Consider the following 17,507-nt stretch of genomic DNA (forward strand, 5'->3'; position numbering starts at 1 on the left):
AACCCAAAAGCGGACAAACACATCTTCATAGGATACCCAAAGGTGACAGTTGGGTATACCTTCTATCTCAGATCCGAGGGCAAATTGTTTGTCGCTAAGAACGGGTCCTTTCTCGAGAAGGAGTTTCTCTCGAAAGAATTGAGTGGGAGGAAGATAGAACTTGATGAGGTTGTCAAACCTTTACTTCAACCAGAGAGTGATGCAATACAGAAAGATGTTTTCTGCGGCGCCTACGTCTATTGAATAGGAAGTTAATGATAGTGATCATGAAGCTTCAGATCAAGTTGCTATCGAACATCGTAGGTCGACAAGGATATGTACTACTCCTGAGTGGTACGGTAATCCTGTCTTAGATATCATGTTGTTAGACAACAATGAACCTACGAGCTATGGAGAAGCGATGGTGGGCCCGTATTCCGACAAATGGTTAGAAGCCATGAAATCCGAGATAGGATCCATGTATGGACTTTGGTGGACTTGCCCGATGATCGGCAAGCCATTGAGATAAATGGATCTTTAAGAAGAAGACGGACGTGGGCGGTAATGTTACCGTCTATGAAGCTCGACTTGTGGGAAAGAGTCTTTTCACAAGTTCAAGGAGTTGACTACGATGAGAATTTCTCACCCGTAGTGATGCTTAAGTCCGTCGGAATCATGTTAGCATTAGCTGTATTTTTCGATTATGAAATCTTACAGATGGATGTCAAAACAAGTTTTCTTACCAAGTTTTCGTAAGAAAAGTTGTATGTGATACAATAAAAGTTTTTGACGATCCTAAGGATGCTAAAAGGTATGCTGGCTCCAGCAATCCTTCTATGGACTAGAGCAAGCATCTCGGAGTCGGAATATATGCTTTGATGGAGTAATCAAAGCTTTTAGGTTTATACAATGTTTGTTAGAAACTTGTATTTACAAGAAAGTGAGTGGGAGCACTACAACATTTCTGATAAGTATATGTGGATGACATATTGTTGATCCGAAATAATGTAGAATTTCTGGAAAGCATAAACGGTTGTTTGAAGAGAGATTTTCAAAGGAAGACCTGGATAAAGCTGCTTACATATTGGGCATCAAGATCTATAGAGATGGATCAAGACGCCTGATGGTACTGTCAAAGAACGCACACCTTGACATGTTTTTGAAGGAGTTCAAAATAGATCAGTCAAAGAAGGGGTTCTTACCTGAGTTGTAAGGTGTGAAGTTGAGTAAGACTCAAAGCTTGACCACGGCAGAAGAAAGAGGAAGGACGAAGGTCATCCCCTCTGCTCTTGTCATAGGCTCTATACGGTATGCCATGCTGAGTACCGCACCTGATGTGTGCCTTGCCACATGTCTGGCAAGAGGGTACAAAGGTGATCTAGGAGTAGATCACCGGATAGCGGTCAAAAATTATCCTTAGAAGAATAAGGAAATTTTTCTCGGTTATGGAGGTGATAAAGAGTTCGACGTAAAGAGTTATGTTGATGCAAGCTTAACACCTATCCGGATAGCTCTGAGTAGAGATACCGGATACGTATAATGGAGCAACAATTTGGAATAGCTCCAAGTGGAACGTGGTAGCAGCATCTACGATATGACATAAAGTTTTGCGAAATACATAGGGATCTGAATATGGCCGGACCCGTTGACTACAACCTCTCTCACAAGCATAACATGATCAAACCCAGAACTCTTTGAGTGTTAATCACATAGTGATGTGAACTAGATCATTGAGTCTAGTAGACTCTTGGATGTTGGTCGCATGGCGATGTGACCTGTGAGTGTTAATCACATGGCGATGTGAACTAGATTATTGACTCTAGTGCAAGTGGGAGACTGTTGGAAATATGCCCTAGAGGCAATAATAAATTGATTATTATTATATTTCCTTGTTCATGATAATCGTTTGTTATCCATGCTATAATTGTATTGATAGGAAACTCAGATACATGTGTGGATACATAGACAACAACATGTCTCTAGTAAGCCTCTAGTTGACTAGCTCGTTGATCAATAGATGGTTACAGTTTCCTGACCATGGACATTGGATGTCGTTGATAACGGGATCACATCATTAGGAGAATGATGTGATGGACAAGACCCAATCCTAAGCCTAGCACAAAGATCGTGTAGTTCGTATGCTAAAGCTTTTCTAATGTCAAGTGTCATTTCCTTAGACCATGAGATTGTGCAACTCCCGGATACCGTAGGAGTGCTTTGGGTGTGCCAAACGTCACAATGTAACTGGGTGGCTATAAATGTACACTACATGTATCTCTGAAAGTGTCTGTTGGGTTGGCACGAATCGAGACTGGGATTTGTCACTCCGTGTAACGGAGAGGTTGTTGGGGAACGTTGTAGAAAACAAAAATTTTCCTATGGTTTCACCAAGATCCATCTATGAGTTCACCTAGCAACAAGTGATCGGATTTCATCTACATACCTTTGTAGATCACGAGCGGAAGCGTTCAAAGAACGGGGATGAGGGAGTCGTACTCGACGTGATCCAAATCACCGGAGATCCTAGCGCCGAACGGACGGCACCTCCGCGTTCAACACTCGTACGGTCAGTGTGACGTCTCCTCCTTCTTGATCCAGCAAGGGGGAAGGAGAGGTTGATGAAGATCCAGCAGCACGACGGCGTGGTGGTGGATGCAGCAGACACCGCAGCAGGGCTTCGCCGAGCTTCTATGAGAGGGAGAGGTGTAGCAGGGGAGAGGGAGGCGCCAAGGCTTAAGGGTGCGACTGCCCCTCCCTCCCCCTCTTTATATAGGCCCCCTTGGGGGGCGCCGGCCCTTGGAGATCAGATCTCCCAAGGGGGCGGCGGCCAGGGGGGTTGGAGTACCCCCCAAGGCAAGTGGGGCGCCCCCCACCCTAGGGTTTCCAACCCTAGGCGCAGGGGGTGGGCCAAGGGGGGCGCACCAGCCCACGATGGGCTGGTTCCCCTCCCCAGTTCAGCCCATGGGGCCCTCCAGGATGGGTGGCCCCACCCGTTGGACCCCCGGGACCCATCCGGTGGTCCCGGTACAATACCAGTGACCCCGAAACTCTCCCGATGGCCGAAACTGTACTTCCTATATATAATTCTTCACCTACGGACCATTCCGGAACTCCTCGTGACGTCTGGGATCTCATCCGGGACTCCGAACAACTTTCGGGTTACTGCATATTCATATCTCTACAACCCTAGCGTCACCGAACCTTAAGTGTGTAGACCCTACGGGTTCGGGAGACATGTAGACATGACCGAGACGGTTCTCCGGTCAATAACCAACAGCGGGATATGGATACCCATGTTGGCTCCCACATGCTCCTCGATGATCTCATTGGATGAACCACGATGTCGAGGTTTCAGGCAATCCCGTATACAATTCCCTTTGTCAATCGGTACGTTACTTGCCCGAGATTCGATTGTCGGTATCCCAATACCTCGTTCAATCTCGTTACCGGCAAGTCACTTTACTCGTACCGTAATGCATGATCCCGTGACCAGACACTTGGTCACTTTGAGCTCATTATGATGATGCATTACCGAGTGGGCCCAGAGATACCTCTCCGTCATACAGAGTGACAAATCCCAGTCTTGATCCGTGTCAACCCAACAGACACTTTCGGAGATACCCGTAGTATACCTTTATAGTCACCCAGTTACGTTGTGACGTTTGGTACACCCAAAGCACTCCTACGGTATCCGGGAGTTACACGATCTCATGGTCCAAGGAAAAGATACTTGACATTGGAAAAACTCTAGCAAACGAACTATACGATCTTGTGCTATGTTTAGGATAGGGTCTTGTCCATCACATCATTCTCCTAATGATGTGATCTCGTTATCAATGACATCCAATGTCCATAGCCAGGAAACCATGACTATCTGTTGATTAACGAGCTAGTCAACTAGAGGCTTACTAGGGACATGTTGGTGTCTATGTATTCACACATGTATTACGATTTCCGGATAACACAATTATAGCATGAATAAAAGACAATTATCATGAACAAGGAAATATAATAATAATCCTTTTATTATTGCCTCTAGGGCATATTTCCAACAGAGGTATCTCTGGGCCCACTCGGTAGGACATCATCATAATGTGCACAATGTGACCAAGGAGTTGATCATGAGATGATGTGTTACGGAACGAGTAAAGAGACTTGCCGGTAACGAGATTGAACAAGGTATCGGGATACCGACGATCGAATCTCGGGCAAGTACAATACCGCTGGACAAAGGGAATTGTATACGGGATTGATTGAATCCTCGACATCGTGGTTCATCCGATGAAATCATCGTGTAACATGTGGGAGCCAACATGGGTATCCAGATCCTGCTGTTGGTTATTGGCCGGAGAGGTGTCTCGGTCATGTCTGCATGGTTCTCGAACCCGTAGGGTCTACACACTTAAGGTTCGATGACGCTAGGGTTATAGGGAAAGTATGCACGCGGTTACCGAATGTTGTTCGGAGTCCCGGATGAGATCTCGGACATCACGAGGAGTTCCGGAATGGTCCGGAGGTAAAGATTTATATATGGGAAGTCCTGTTTTGGTCGCCGGAAAAGTTTCGGGTTTTATCGGTAATGTACCGGGACCACCGGGAGGGTCCCGGTGGTCCACCAAGTGGGGCCACCAGCCCCGGAGGGCTGCATGGGCCAAGTGTGGGAGGGGACAAGCCCCAGGTGGGCTGGTGCGCCCCCCACCAAGGCCCAAGGCGCAAGGGAGAGTGGAAGGGGGCAAACCCTAGGCTCAGATGGGCCTAAGGCCCACCTAGTGGTGCGCCCCCCTCTCTCCCCCCTTGGCCGCCCCCCTAGATGGGATCTAGGGCTGGCCGCCACCCCTAGGGGTGGAAACCTAGGTGGGGGCGCAGCCCCTCCCCTTCCCCTATATATACTTGAGGTTTTGGGCTGCCATAGACACGATTCAATCTCCTTCTTGGCGCAGCCCTACCCCTCTCCCTCCTCGTCTCTTGCGGTGCTTGGCGAAGCCCTGCTGGAGTACCACGCTCCTCCACCACCACCACGCCGTCGTGCTGCTGCTGGATGGAGTCTTCCCCAACCTCTCCTTCTCCCCTTGCTGTGGATCAAGGCGTAGGAGACGTCACCGGGCTGTACGTGTGTTGAACATGGAGGTGCCGTCCGTTCGGCACTAGGATCATCGGTGATTTGGATCACGACGAGTACGACTCCATCAACCCCGTTCACTTGAACGCTTCCGCTTAGCGATCTACAAGGGTATGTAGATGCACTCCTTCCCCTCGTTGCTAGATTACTCCATAGATTGATCTTGGTGATGCGTAGAAAATTTTGAATTTCTGCTACGTCTCCCCCAACACCCCTAGCCTAGGCTGTGTAGCTAGTCGAGAGAGCACGTATATACGCGTAGGTATAAAAGGAAAACTGGACCAAATCAAGGTGTGGTGGATGCCACACCTTGCCCACCGGAGTCCTCTGCCACTGCTCCAGGGGGCATTTGGATACTGGGTGCAACCAATGAGAGATGGTAGCACGAGCTATATTCAACCGGTTTGGATGGCAGTCGCATAATAGGATAGGTCCTTGATGTCCACTGCATCTAGCCGGTTGTGGCTTTGCTTTTTTTTATCCTTTTTTGTGCTCCTGATGTGAGTTGTACTTCAGATACCAGACTTTGTTTTCGATGAACTTTTTTAATAATATGGCTGCATGCATCTTTCGGATGCAGAGGCCGAGGGTAATCCTTCTTTTTTTTAAAAAGCTAATGTTAATTTCATCTGTCTTCGCTTGTAGCGGTAAGTGCGACCGTCAAGACATTGTCAAGACATGGTCAAGACATCCTATTAAAACCTTAAATATTTGGTCTTGTGAGATTTTAATCCAACTAGCATATTCGTAATTTGAGAATTTTTTTACTATTATTATCTTTCAGTTATTCGATTTGCTTGCAAGAAAATCCTTTCGTGGATATGCCGATCGTTCGTTGGCTTGATCGATAACATCATGGAGTTTGTTCAGCAATTGATGTGGATACTAGTCATTTACGGTTCTCCATGTACGATTGATAGCCGGGTCATGAGGGTCAAATCCTCAAAAATCATATTTATCACCTCTCATGGAAAGATCCTAGACACCAGTCCATATCAAGGATGTTTACATGAACTGTTGAACTTGGCAACCCGTTCAACTCTGATATATACAAATTGATTAAGCCAATCATCAAGTGCTCAAAAATATGCTCATGAATTGCTTTTCTCCTTGGATACCAGCTCGTCCATAGAGTAGCCGTCAACTTTGTGAGCTCGTCATGTGGGAATGACTCGGTTATGGCAAAAAGCCAATGTTTAGCGCTCAGTTCTATGTTGGCGACCATCTATTCCACCATTAATTTGTTGTGCAGGGGGTCCAAACACACCTCAACATTAGCATTCAATCAACGAGTGCCTTCATAAATCGGTTCCACCACAAAGCACACAACAATTTCATGTTGCCATATTATGATCCTCCAAAACATCCGCTCTAGGCAAAGATTGCCGAGCTAACCTCCAAAGAAAAACCCTAATCTTTGAAGGTACATTAATTCTCCATATTTGTCCATGCATTCTTCTCCACTTACAGGTTTGACCCACCAGCATTGCTCTCAACATACTTCTAATGATGAAGTTTTGTAGATATAATCATACAATTGGCTGACCTGACTGAGAAAGTACCCTTTGTATCATAGTTCCATGCCCAAAATCATAGAGGAATGCCGATAATAGCTTCTACGTCCATTGGGAGAAATGTGGCTGAGATATAATTATCTTTTCACATAGCGGTTGTGCGATCAATAAGGTCACTAACTAGTTTCGGAGAATTAGCTGATAATGAAACAATCCTCTTCATGTTCGAGTCCTTTGGGATGTGTTAAGATGTTTGTTGGCCTTCCATCACTAATACGTCGTATCACACCTCATAACAGAGGGCTGCCTTACTACCTTAGAGCATCTACATCCGACGTAGCTAATCCACCCCCCTAAATGTCCGCATCCATAGTCGAGTACCTTATTATTAAATCCTTAAATCCATACAATCACATGCAACATAAACTTTAACTCACGTAAGCACATCTTGATCCCACACATAAGGTCCAGCTACTTCATCATTCATGCCATTGGACTACAAAAAACTGGCATGCTCCACTACATCATACGTGCCGTCAGACTAACAAACATGTTCTACATACTAAAACAACAGAGAAAGCTCATCCACGGCTGCACTTGCCCTTTTCATTATCCTTGCCGTCTTTGTAGTGGAAGTAGAAGCGGATCTTCTCATTGCTGGAGCTATCTGACCCTTCACTGCTTTCCTCCTCTTCTTTTGGGTGCAGTCCGGCCACGGCATGGACTTCTCGGTTTTGCCCCCTTGTGAGGGCACACGTCGTCCTCCTTTGCCGCTTCTCGACGATGCGGGCACGGAGGGCTTCCTCGTCCAAGGTGGCGTGCGACTCTGCCTCCGCGGCCTCGGCCTCAAGGGTTGTCGCAGCCTCTCGCATCCTCTGCCTTGCGTAGCGAGCACGTCGTGCGTCTGCAATGGTCGGGCCATGAGGCATGCTAGTGTGGGCCACTGACTCGGAGCCCGATGCCGCGGGGACGAAGCGCCATCGAAGGGTTTGCGTTGCACCCCAGAGTCGTGGCGTTAGATGGTGGTCAACGCGTCCGGCGAGGCCACTGTCACGCGCCTCGAGCCAACAGCACCGAGGGATCCATGTGTCATTTGCGCCGATGCAATGGATTCCCACCGGATCGAGTCTGGTCGCGGTCAGGCGGTCTCCTCTTGGGAGCGGCACAGAGCCATGCAGACGACCATCCCCGCCTCGTCCCCGTATGGGACGAGGTCTTAGTCGACGGATCAGGAAATCTCGAAGTTGGATCCCCTGCACGCCACGCTGGAGATGGCCGAATATCACCGAAAAGGAGCTTGGGGCAGAGTGGAGTGGAGTTGATAGGGTTTCATCCGGGATGCGGATAGGGATGATTTAAATTAACATCATGCTGAGATTTACACTTCCCCATGTACGATCACACGTCACAGGAGCACGCCATGCAACATCAATCGAGCCAAAGCATGCGTTCAGCGGTCTATGCATGCGAGAGTAATCAACACTACTACAGTGTACAGCAAGCAACAAAGTCGAGCACAGCAAAACCATGGCGCATGCATTGAGTTCGGACATCCTCGACCACAGCAGTGCGTCACTACGTCGGCCCATGTGGACACAGCCGGCGTGCTCGAGTCACACGGGTCATAGGCGCAGGCGCGGAGCAAGCAGTCGACCGACGGGCGCCTCTGCGGAATTCATATTTGGCGCGCGGGTCGCAAGGTAGCAACCGCGCGCGCACCCCCCGCTTCCCGCTGCGAACATTTGGGCCAGCCCATCTTGCTCGTTTCCTGAACCGTTTTATTATTCCTTAAAAGGACGAACTTTAAAAAAAGATCATTTTTATGAAAATAAAATGAACTTCAAAACCTAAAACATTAATGAAAGAAAAAAACGAAAATAAAAAGAAACAAAAACAGAAACATGATAACCAAAAAGAAAAAAGAAACAGAAAACCTTCTGTAAGTTTCCAAAACCGAATGAAGTTATAGGTACGTTGCTCGAGTCACACGGGTCATAGGCGCAGGCGCGGAGCAAGCAGTCGACCGACGGGCGCCTCTGCGGAATTCATATTTGGCGCGCGGGTCGCAAGGTAGCAACCGCGCGCGCACCCCCCGCTTCCCGCTGCGAACATTTGGGCCAGCCCATCTTGCTCGTTTCCTGAACCGTTTTATTATTCCTTAAAAGGACGAACTTTAAAAAAAGATCATTTTTATGAAAATAAAATGAACTTCAAAACCTAAAACATTAATGAAAGAAAAAAACGAAAATAAAAAGAAACAAAAACAGAAACATGATAACCAAAAAGAAAAAAGAAACAGAAAACCTTCTGTAAGTTTCCAAAACCGAATGAAGTTATAGGTACGTTGTGGAAGCAAACGGGGCCGGCCCATCATGTCGATTCGGCCGCTCACCTGTGGGTAACACCAGCACTTTGACGGAGCATGCGTCAAATAGGATTTCGTAAATGCATGGACATGATTCGAACCACGACCTCCTAGCTATCAAAATGCTGCGCTAACCAACTAAGCCACCTTACCTTTGTGTTCTCCCTCCGTTCTATAATATAAGAGCGTGTTCTACACAAGTGTAGTACCAAAAACGCTCTTGTATTACGAGAAGAAGGGAGTACTTTTCTTCTTCATTCTTTTTTTTCCTTTTTTCTTGGAACAGTTTCAATCATTTTTTCTTTTCCTTTTTTCTTTTTTCTTCTAACGGTTTTGTCCTTTTGTTTTCTCTAAATGAGTGAACTTTTTCTTCAAACTGATGAATTTTTTTTAAAATAGATTAACTTTGTTCAGAATCGATGAACTTGTTTTAGAAAAAAATTGAATCTTTTTCAGATTTGATGAACCTTTTTCTCATTTCGAAGACCTTGGTTTCAAATTTGATAAACTTATTTCAATTTTTATAATCTTTTAAAAAATCCTATAAACCTATTTTAAAAATTGATTATTTTTTAAAAAAAATCAATGAACAGTTTTAAAATTTTCCTGATCTTATTTTCAAATTCAAAGAAATTATATAATTCATGAATATTTTTAATTGGTAAAAACCTTTTTAAAATTTTTGATTTCTTTCAATTCGTGGTTTTTGTGAATTTTTTTCAAATTTTTGTTTTCTTTATTCAAATAATTATAGTGCCTATATAATACTAGTACTCCCTCCGCCTAAAAATAAGTCTTAACTTTCTGCTAACTTTAGTATAAAGTTATACTAAAGTTGAGACACTTATTTTAGTATGGAGGAAATATATATTTAATGTTTGTACAAAATGAATAGTCAAAACAACTATGTTTCCACTAGTAATGAGGTAAATACACTAGAAGTCACAGAACTTGCACGCAATGTTCAGTTTAGTGCATAAACTTGTAAAATACGTGTTTCTGGTCATCTAACTCGTCATCTCGTGCATATACAGTGCTTCCAACCGTATCCCTACGAGTGCCAACGTGGCAGGGCCACCATCAGTGGCCGAGGCTGTTTTTTTTTAAGAAAGGACCCATACATTCTATTTATTTTTACACAAACAATCCTCAAATAAAATGAAAGAAGCTGCAGCGCATGATGGGATTCAAACCGATGAGCTAGCACGATCCGCCTAGCGTAGAGAGCGACTAGACCAACTAACAGTTGACGCTTCCTCAAAAAAGAAAATCTAACAGTTGACGCTAAAATGCACAGTTAAAGCTATTTAACACGTACTGCATAAAAAAATATAAATTAAAACGACAAAAGGGTTTGCTGAAAAAGGAAAGCCCCAGTTTGATACTATGGCGTCGTGTACAAGTGCCAACCATCAGGCCACACCGACACTTAGTAACACAAACAAATTTTATCTTGTATATTGTTTTTTCTATGTAAGATAGATTTGATTTTAGTTTATTAGTGATAAATAGAGATAAAAATGATAAAAGTGTTATGTATTGTATAGTATAAAATTTATGTATTCCAATGGCAGTGAGCTATGTTTAATTTTTTTACCCAAAGATAGATCTTTTTTTGCACACAGTACCTAACTTTAAATATATATTCCCGCAAAAAATAGTGCAGAATGAATGAATGCAAATTCTTTTGGACAAACCAACGAAAATTTTGGTTGAATTTGATTTTTTAAAATTATAAAATCTGGATAAATGAAATAAAATGTAGAATGAATATACGTAAATTCTTTTGGACAAATCAACAAAAAATTTGTTTGAATTTGAATAATTCTAAATTTAAATATTTATATAAAAGGAAATATAGTGCACAATGAATGTACGTATGTTTTCGGACAAATAAACTCAATTTATGTTTGAATTCGAATAAATGTAAATTTAAAAATCTAGATAAAAGTACGTACAGTGCAGAATGGATGTACATAAATTATTCGGGACAAATCAAATATTTTTTGTTTGAATTCGAAAAAAATTAAATTAAAATCTAGATAAAAGAAAATATAGTTTAGAATGAATGTACATCCTCGAGCCCGAGGTCTGAACTTTTTCATAATAGTAGTCCAAGTAACTTTGGTTTTAGTAATGAAAAAATTCGGACAAATCAACGAAAATTTTGTCTGAATTCAAATAATTTTAAATTAATAATCTAGATAAGAGAAAACATAGTTCAGAATGTGTACTTTTACTCTTTGATATATATCTTAGGAGTCTCAAATAGGGTGCTATCTAAAAAAGTGCATGCGAATTACCACCATCACAGCCACTGACAGTGGGCCCCTCCATGTGGCATGCATAGGGATACGACTGGATACCGTAGAAAGCACCATATATGAACAAAAGAACAAGTTAGATAACCAGAAATACGTATTTTATAAGTTTATACACTAAACTGAATGTTACGTGCAAGTTCTTTGACTTCTAGTGTATTTACCTCACTGGTAATCAACAAACCAGGAGTGTGTGGGCATTCACACGTTGGCGTTCGGAGTTCGAATCCCACTTCTCGTGAGTTCGAGGCGCTAGATGGGCCGGCCCAGGCGTGGGGGGACCACAGCCTCGTTTACTTTTATATTTTTCATGTTTTTTGGTTCCCCTTTTTTCTACTTTTTTGTACTTTCAAATATTCTAAATAAATATACTGTAAAAACATTATATTTTTAAAATTAACCAAGTACTTACAAAATGTTAAATGTGTATAAAGAAAATGTTTGTCATGTGTACAAAAAATATATACGGTGTGTGTGAAAAAAGTTGATCATGTACTTTCAAAAAGTTAAATCCAAGCATTTCAAAAAAATGTTTAACAAGTATTTGAAAATTGTTAAATTGTTATAGGCAAAATGTGACCATGTATTAAAAAATGTTAACATATATTTGAAAAATGTTAACCAAGCATTTGAAAAAATGTCAAATGTGTATAGAATTTTTTTGACCAAACTTTAAAATAATGTAGAACTGATATTTAAAAAATGTTACTCATGCATTTGAAAAAAAATGTTAAATTCCCCACAAAAAAATTTAAAAATTGTTAAATGTGTATAGAGGAAATGTTGATCATGTATTAAAAAGATGTAGACCTGGTATTTGAAAAATGTCACTTGAGCATTTCGAAAAAAAATGTAAAATGTGTATAGAAAAAACTGTTGACCATGTATTAAAAATGTGAATCTAGTATTTGAAAAATGTGAAATGTGTATAGAAAAATGTTGACCATGTATTGAAAATGTTAATCTTCTATTTGAAAAATATTGAATGTGTATTAAAAAATGTATTACATATATACAAAAAACTGTATAGAAAAATAGTGAAAACCCGAGAGAAAACAAAAAGAAAACAAATGAAAACCAGAAAGAGACAACAAAACCAAAGACAAATGAAAAAAAGGAAAGAAAAGAAAAAAAAAGCAAGAAATGAAGAAAACCAAAGAAAACAATGAAATAAAAGAAAGACCAGAGAAAAAAATCAGTAAAAACAGAGAAACAAACAAAGAAAAACCGGTGAAAAGGAAAAAAACAATATCAAGCACACAGACGTGGTCAGCATCCTTGTCACGACCATCAAGGACGATGTTCTCTAATTCCTAACTGACTGGATACTCAGGATAGTAGAACCAATCGGCTGACCGGAGCCCAAGGCATGCTTGTCGGTTGCCATCCCGAAGGAGAAGATCTACTGCATCTGGTGGTGGTTCGTGAGTTAACCGTTGTGTGGCCCTGGTAGTGCTCTAGCTCCAAAATGATCGAGCAGTCCTCCTGATCCCATGAAGCGCTGCTCAGGTCTCTGAGCTTGGACATAGTGATCCACCTCGCTCTCCGGTTCCTAAGGTTGTTGTAGACTTGGGTTGAGGTGACCTCCTTCCCACAAAACTCGAACACCTGTTTTGCAGCAACGTTCAAATGCACCTCTGAAAGGACCACGATGTCGCCTAGAGGGGGGTGAATAAGCGTTTTAAAATCTTTTGCGGATTTGACTATATCCTAATGCGGAAATAAACTAAGCGGATGCTTTTCAAGCACAAATCCTAAATATACTAGGCTCACTAAGTGCACCAACAACTTAGGATAAACAAGATGAGAACAACGAGGATATGAGTAACCACAAGTAAGTCACTGATACGTCCATTTTGCATCATGCTTTTATATCGATATTTATTGCATTATGGACTGTTATTACACATTATGTCACAATACTTATGCTTATTATCTCTTATTTTACAAGGTTTACATGAAAAGGGAGAATGCCAGCTGGAATTCTGGGCTGAAAAAGGAGCAAATATTAGAGACTTATTCTGCACAACTCCAATAGTCCTGAAACTCCACGGAAGTCAGTTTCAAAATATGTAAAAAATATTGGGCGGAAGAAGCACTAGAGGGGGGCCACCCACCATCCACGAGGGTGGGGGCGCGCCCTACCCCCCTGGCGCGCCCCCTGCCTCGTGGGCCCCTTGGCAGGCCTCCGGTGCCCATCTTTGGCTATATGAGGTCTTTCGCGCTAGAAAAAATCATAAGAAAGCTCACGGGATGAAACTCCACCGCCACGAGGCGGAACCTTGGCGGAACCAATCTAGGGCTCCGGCGGAGCTGTTCTGCTGGGAAAACATCCATCCGGAAATCATCACCACCATCACCACCATCGATCCTCTCATCGGGAGGGGGTCAATCTCCATCAACATCTTCATCAACACCATCTCCTCTCAAACCCTAGTTCATCTCTTGTATCCAATCTTTGTCCCAAAACCTCAGATTGGTACCTGTGGATTGCTAGTAGTGTTGATTACTCCTTGTAGTTGATGCTATTTGGTTTATTTGGTGGAAGATCAAATGTTCAGATCCTTTATGCATATTAATACCCCTCTGATTATGAATATGAATATGATTTGTGAGTAATTACGTTTGTTTCTGAGGACATGGAAGAAGTCTTGCTATAAGTAGTCATGTGAATTTGGCATTCGTTCGATATCTTGATGAGATGTATGTTGTCTTTCCTCTAGTGGTGTCATGTGAACGTCAACTACATGACACTTCACCATTGTTTGGGCCTAGGGCAAGGCATTGGGAAGTAATAAGTAGATGATGGGTTGCTAGAGTGACAGAAGCTTAAACCTTAGTTTATGCGTTGCTTCATAAGGAGCTGATTTGGATCCATATGTTTCATGCTATGGTTAAGTTTACCTTAATACTTATTTTGTAGTTGCGGATGCTTGCAAGAGGGGTTAATCATAAGTGGGATGCTTGTCCAAGGAAGGGCAGTACCCAAGCACCGATCCACCCACATATCAAATTATCAAAGTACCGAACGTGAATCATATGAACGTGATGAAAACTAGTTTGACGATAATTCCCATGTGTTCTCAGAAGCATTTTTCTTTATATAAGAGTTTGTCCAGGCTTGTCCTTTGCTACAAAAAGGATTGGGCCATCTTGCTGCACCTTATTTACTTTCATTACTTGTTATCCGTTACAAATTACCTTATCACAAAACTATCTGTTACCGATAATTTCTATGCTTGCAGAGAATAATTTACTGGAAACTGCTTATCATTTCCTTCTGCTCCTCGTTGGGTTCGACACTCTTACTTATCGAAAGGACTACGATAGATCCCCTATACTTGTGGGTCATCAGTCACACAAACTTACTCAATATATATCACGAGATATGGAAATGAATAATACACACAACCACAAGTAAGCAATACAAGCTTACACAAATCGTATCACAATATATGGAATTGAATGATACAAGCAAACTCAAGTAAGCACTACAAGCTTACACAAGTTATGTCATGAGATATGGAAATGAATGTTACAAGCTAGCAATTCACACTAAGCATAAGGTAGAACAATAGTAGAAAGTATGAATTGCGAATACAAAGTGTAGGCCTAAATAATCTCTTCAAGGGAATGGCCAACGCAATATAATGAGGACAATAAGATATAGTGAATGCACGGTCAAGTGAACAAAGTAAACCACAAGTAAGGAGTTAGGGTTAGGGATAACCAAAGTCACGAAGATGAGGATGTATCCCGATGTTCACTTCCTTGGAGGGAAGCTAGTCACCGTTAGAGAGGTGGATGTTACCACGAAGGCACACCAACGCCACGAAGGCTCACCCTATTCTCCTTGAGATATCACGACAAAGGCGATTCTCAACCACTAGTGATAGACCTTTAGACGGCCTCCAAACCTTCACAAACTTTATGGGGGACAAATCACAAGTTGATTGTTCACCAGAGCACTCCTACCGCCTAGGAGTCTCCAACCTCCAAGAGTAATAAGAACAAAGGGGAAATGCTCAAGACTTGCTCAAATCACTAATTCCTTTGGTCGGGAGAGGGAGAGGGAGTGGATCTATCACTTGATTGGAAAAACTCTCAAGAACTCTCTCGAATCTCTCCAAGATCTAAGATTTGGTGTAGGAGAAGTGAGAGGGGGCCACTTGTGTTCTTGGGGCGATTTGGGATGAAGTGGTCAACCCTCTACCGGATGGGTAGAGGGATATATATAGTGGTAGTGCAAATATGGCCGTTGGAGTGTAAGTGGTTGTGCCAGGACGGACATCCGGGCCTGGGGCTGAACATTCGGCGTTGTGAAGTGTGCACACAGGTACGCGGAAAAACAGGTTACGGGGCCCGGACATCTGGCCAAACTTGGGGCCCCAGACATCTGGCCAAGTGCCGGACATCTGGCATACACAAACAACATTTCGGTAAGGTTTCTGGACATCTACGGTCGGATTTCCGGGCCAAGTCCCGGATATCAGGCTAACCCAAAAACTGTAGAAACCCCAAAACTAAAACATGCATAACTTTCACATCCGGACTCCGATTTTGATGATCTTGGGCTCGTTTTGAATCTATGGAAAAAAACCCAGGTCCTCACATGGAGAACCACCCAAGATCAACAAAAATGGAGGATGCAAATTATGCAAAGGTTTTATCATGTATTTGGGTAACCTACTTTGCTTTGATTTTTCTTTGGTGGATGTATAGGCATTTTGTATTTGTATTGGATAGGAGTGAAATATGCCTATGTTGGAATATGATGTGAGGAAGTAGAAATAGAAGATGTTGACTTGAGCAAATCTATCACTAACCCCTTTGATCCCCTCTTAATAGTGCGGGATCCCTATAACTCAAGAATCATAAAAAAACTATACTAGATAGCTTCCGGAAACTCATTCTTGAGCATATGTCCTTTTCGATGGTCATCGATCCTCACAACTAAAGCCAAAGGAACTAATATCTTTGACTAAAGCATTCCAATTGAGCTTGATGTTGACGTTTATGCTTGACTCAAGTCAGAATGATAATCTTGATCATGACACTTGGTGAAGGCTTCAAATAGCTCCCCCATAAGCCATGCGGGGAGCATTGCATTGTATTCATCTTCATACATTCATCATGTGATCATCCACAAGCTTCAAGCATGCAATCCTTCAGGATAGCTATCTTGAACTTGCCCTTGTCAACCATGATCATCAACACTTGATGTCATCCTCTCATGGACACTTGATCTCTCTCTCTCTCTCTCTCTCTCTCTCTCTGCGAGCCCATGAGAATCACCTAACCCTAAAAAACATACCACAGGATCCTATGTGGTGCATCGTTTGCACTCGTGTGTTGACGATTTAGAGTTCGATCTCTGAGCTTCATCTTGGTCAACCGATATCTCTACTCCATGTTTAATCTTGACGTCATGAAGGGTATATTGAATTCTTCACTTGAATAGCTTGCTCAATCATGACTCAACACATGAGTCCATTATGATCATATCATTGAGCCACTCCTAGAATTCATCATACAAATCATCCTTTTAAGATCTTGATCCATTATGGCTCAAACCATAGCTCTAAGCATGGCAACCCTTAAGATACTCCAATGAACTCCATTTTGATCATCTCGATGTAATTGTTGCTTCAAAGGAGTTGTCTTTCATTATTCTTCAATCATTTTTCAATGGGACTAACCTTCAAATGTACATCTCAATGCAAACATTAGTCCTATAGGATTGTTATTTAATTACCAAAACCACACATGGAGACTACATGTACTTTCAACCTCCTTGAAGCCCTTGTCAGTCCTCACCCCACTGGTTGATATTACACATCTTTTTAAGCACGAATGTCGACAGAAACGGTTGCTATTTCATTGAGTTCCCCTTGCCCTCTTTCTTTTCCTTGGTGGCTGCCTTTTGAGTTGTAGCATTGGTTGAGCTTGCACAAATGATGTAGCCATGAATGGTGGAACCATAGGTGACACTTCGAAAACATCCAAATCAAGAGGCATCTGGTTGTCGATGGGAGGCTGGGAGTCCTCGGCATAGGAGGCCACGAACTGGCTTTGGGGCATAGCAAGGGCCTGACTAAACTTTTGCATGCTCATTTCCTACAAGCGTAAGCATCAGTAAGAGTGGAGCACACTACACATCAGCAGTAGGAACTAGCACTAAACATGGACATTATGAACGAAGACTACAT

This window comes from Triticum urartu, chromosome 3 (genome assembly GCF_003073215.2).
Source record: "Triticum urartu cultivar G1812 chromosome 3, Tu2.1, whole genome shotgun sequence".
NCBI classification, from domain to species: Eukaryota; Viridiplantae; Streptophyta; class Magnoliopsida; order Poales; family Poaceae; genus Triticum; species Triticum urartu.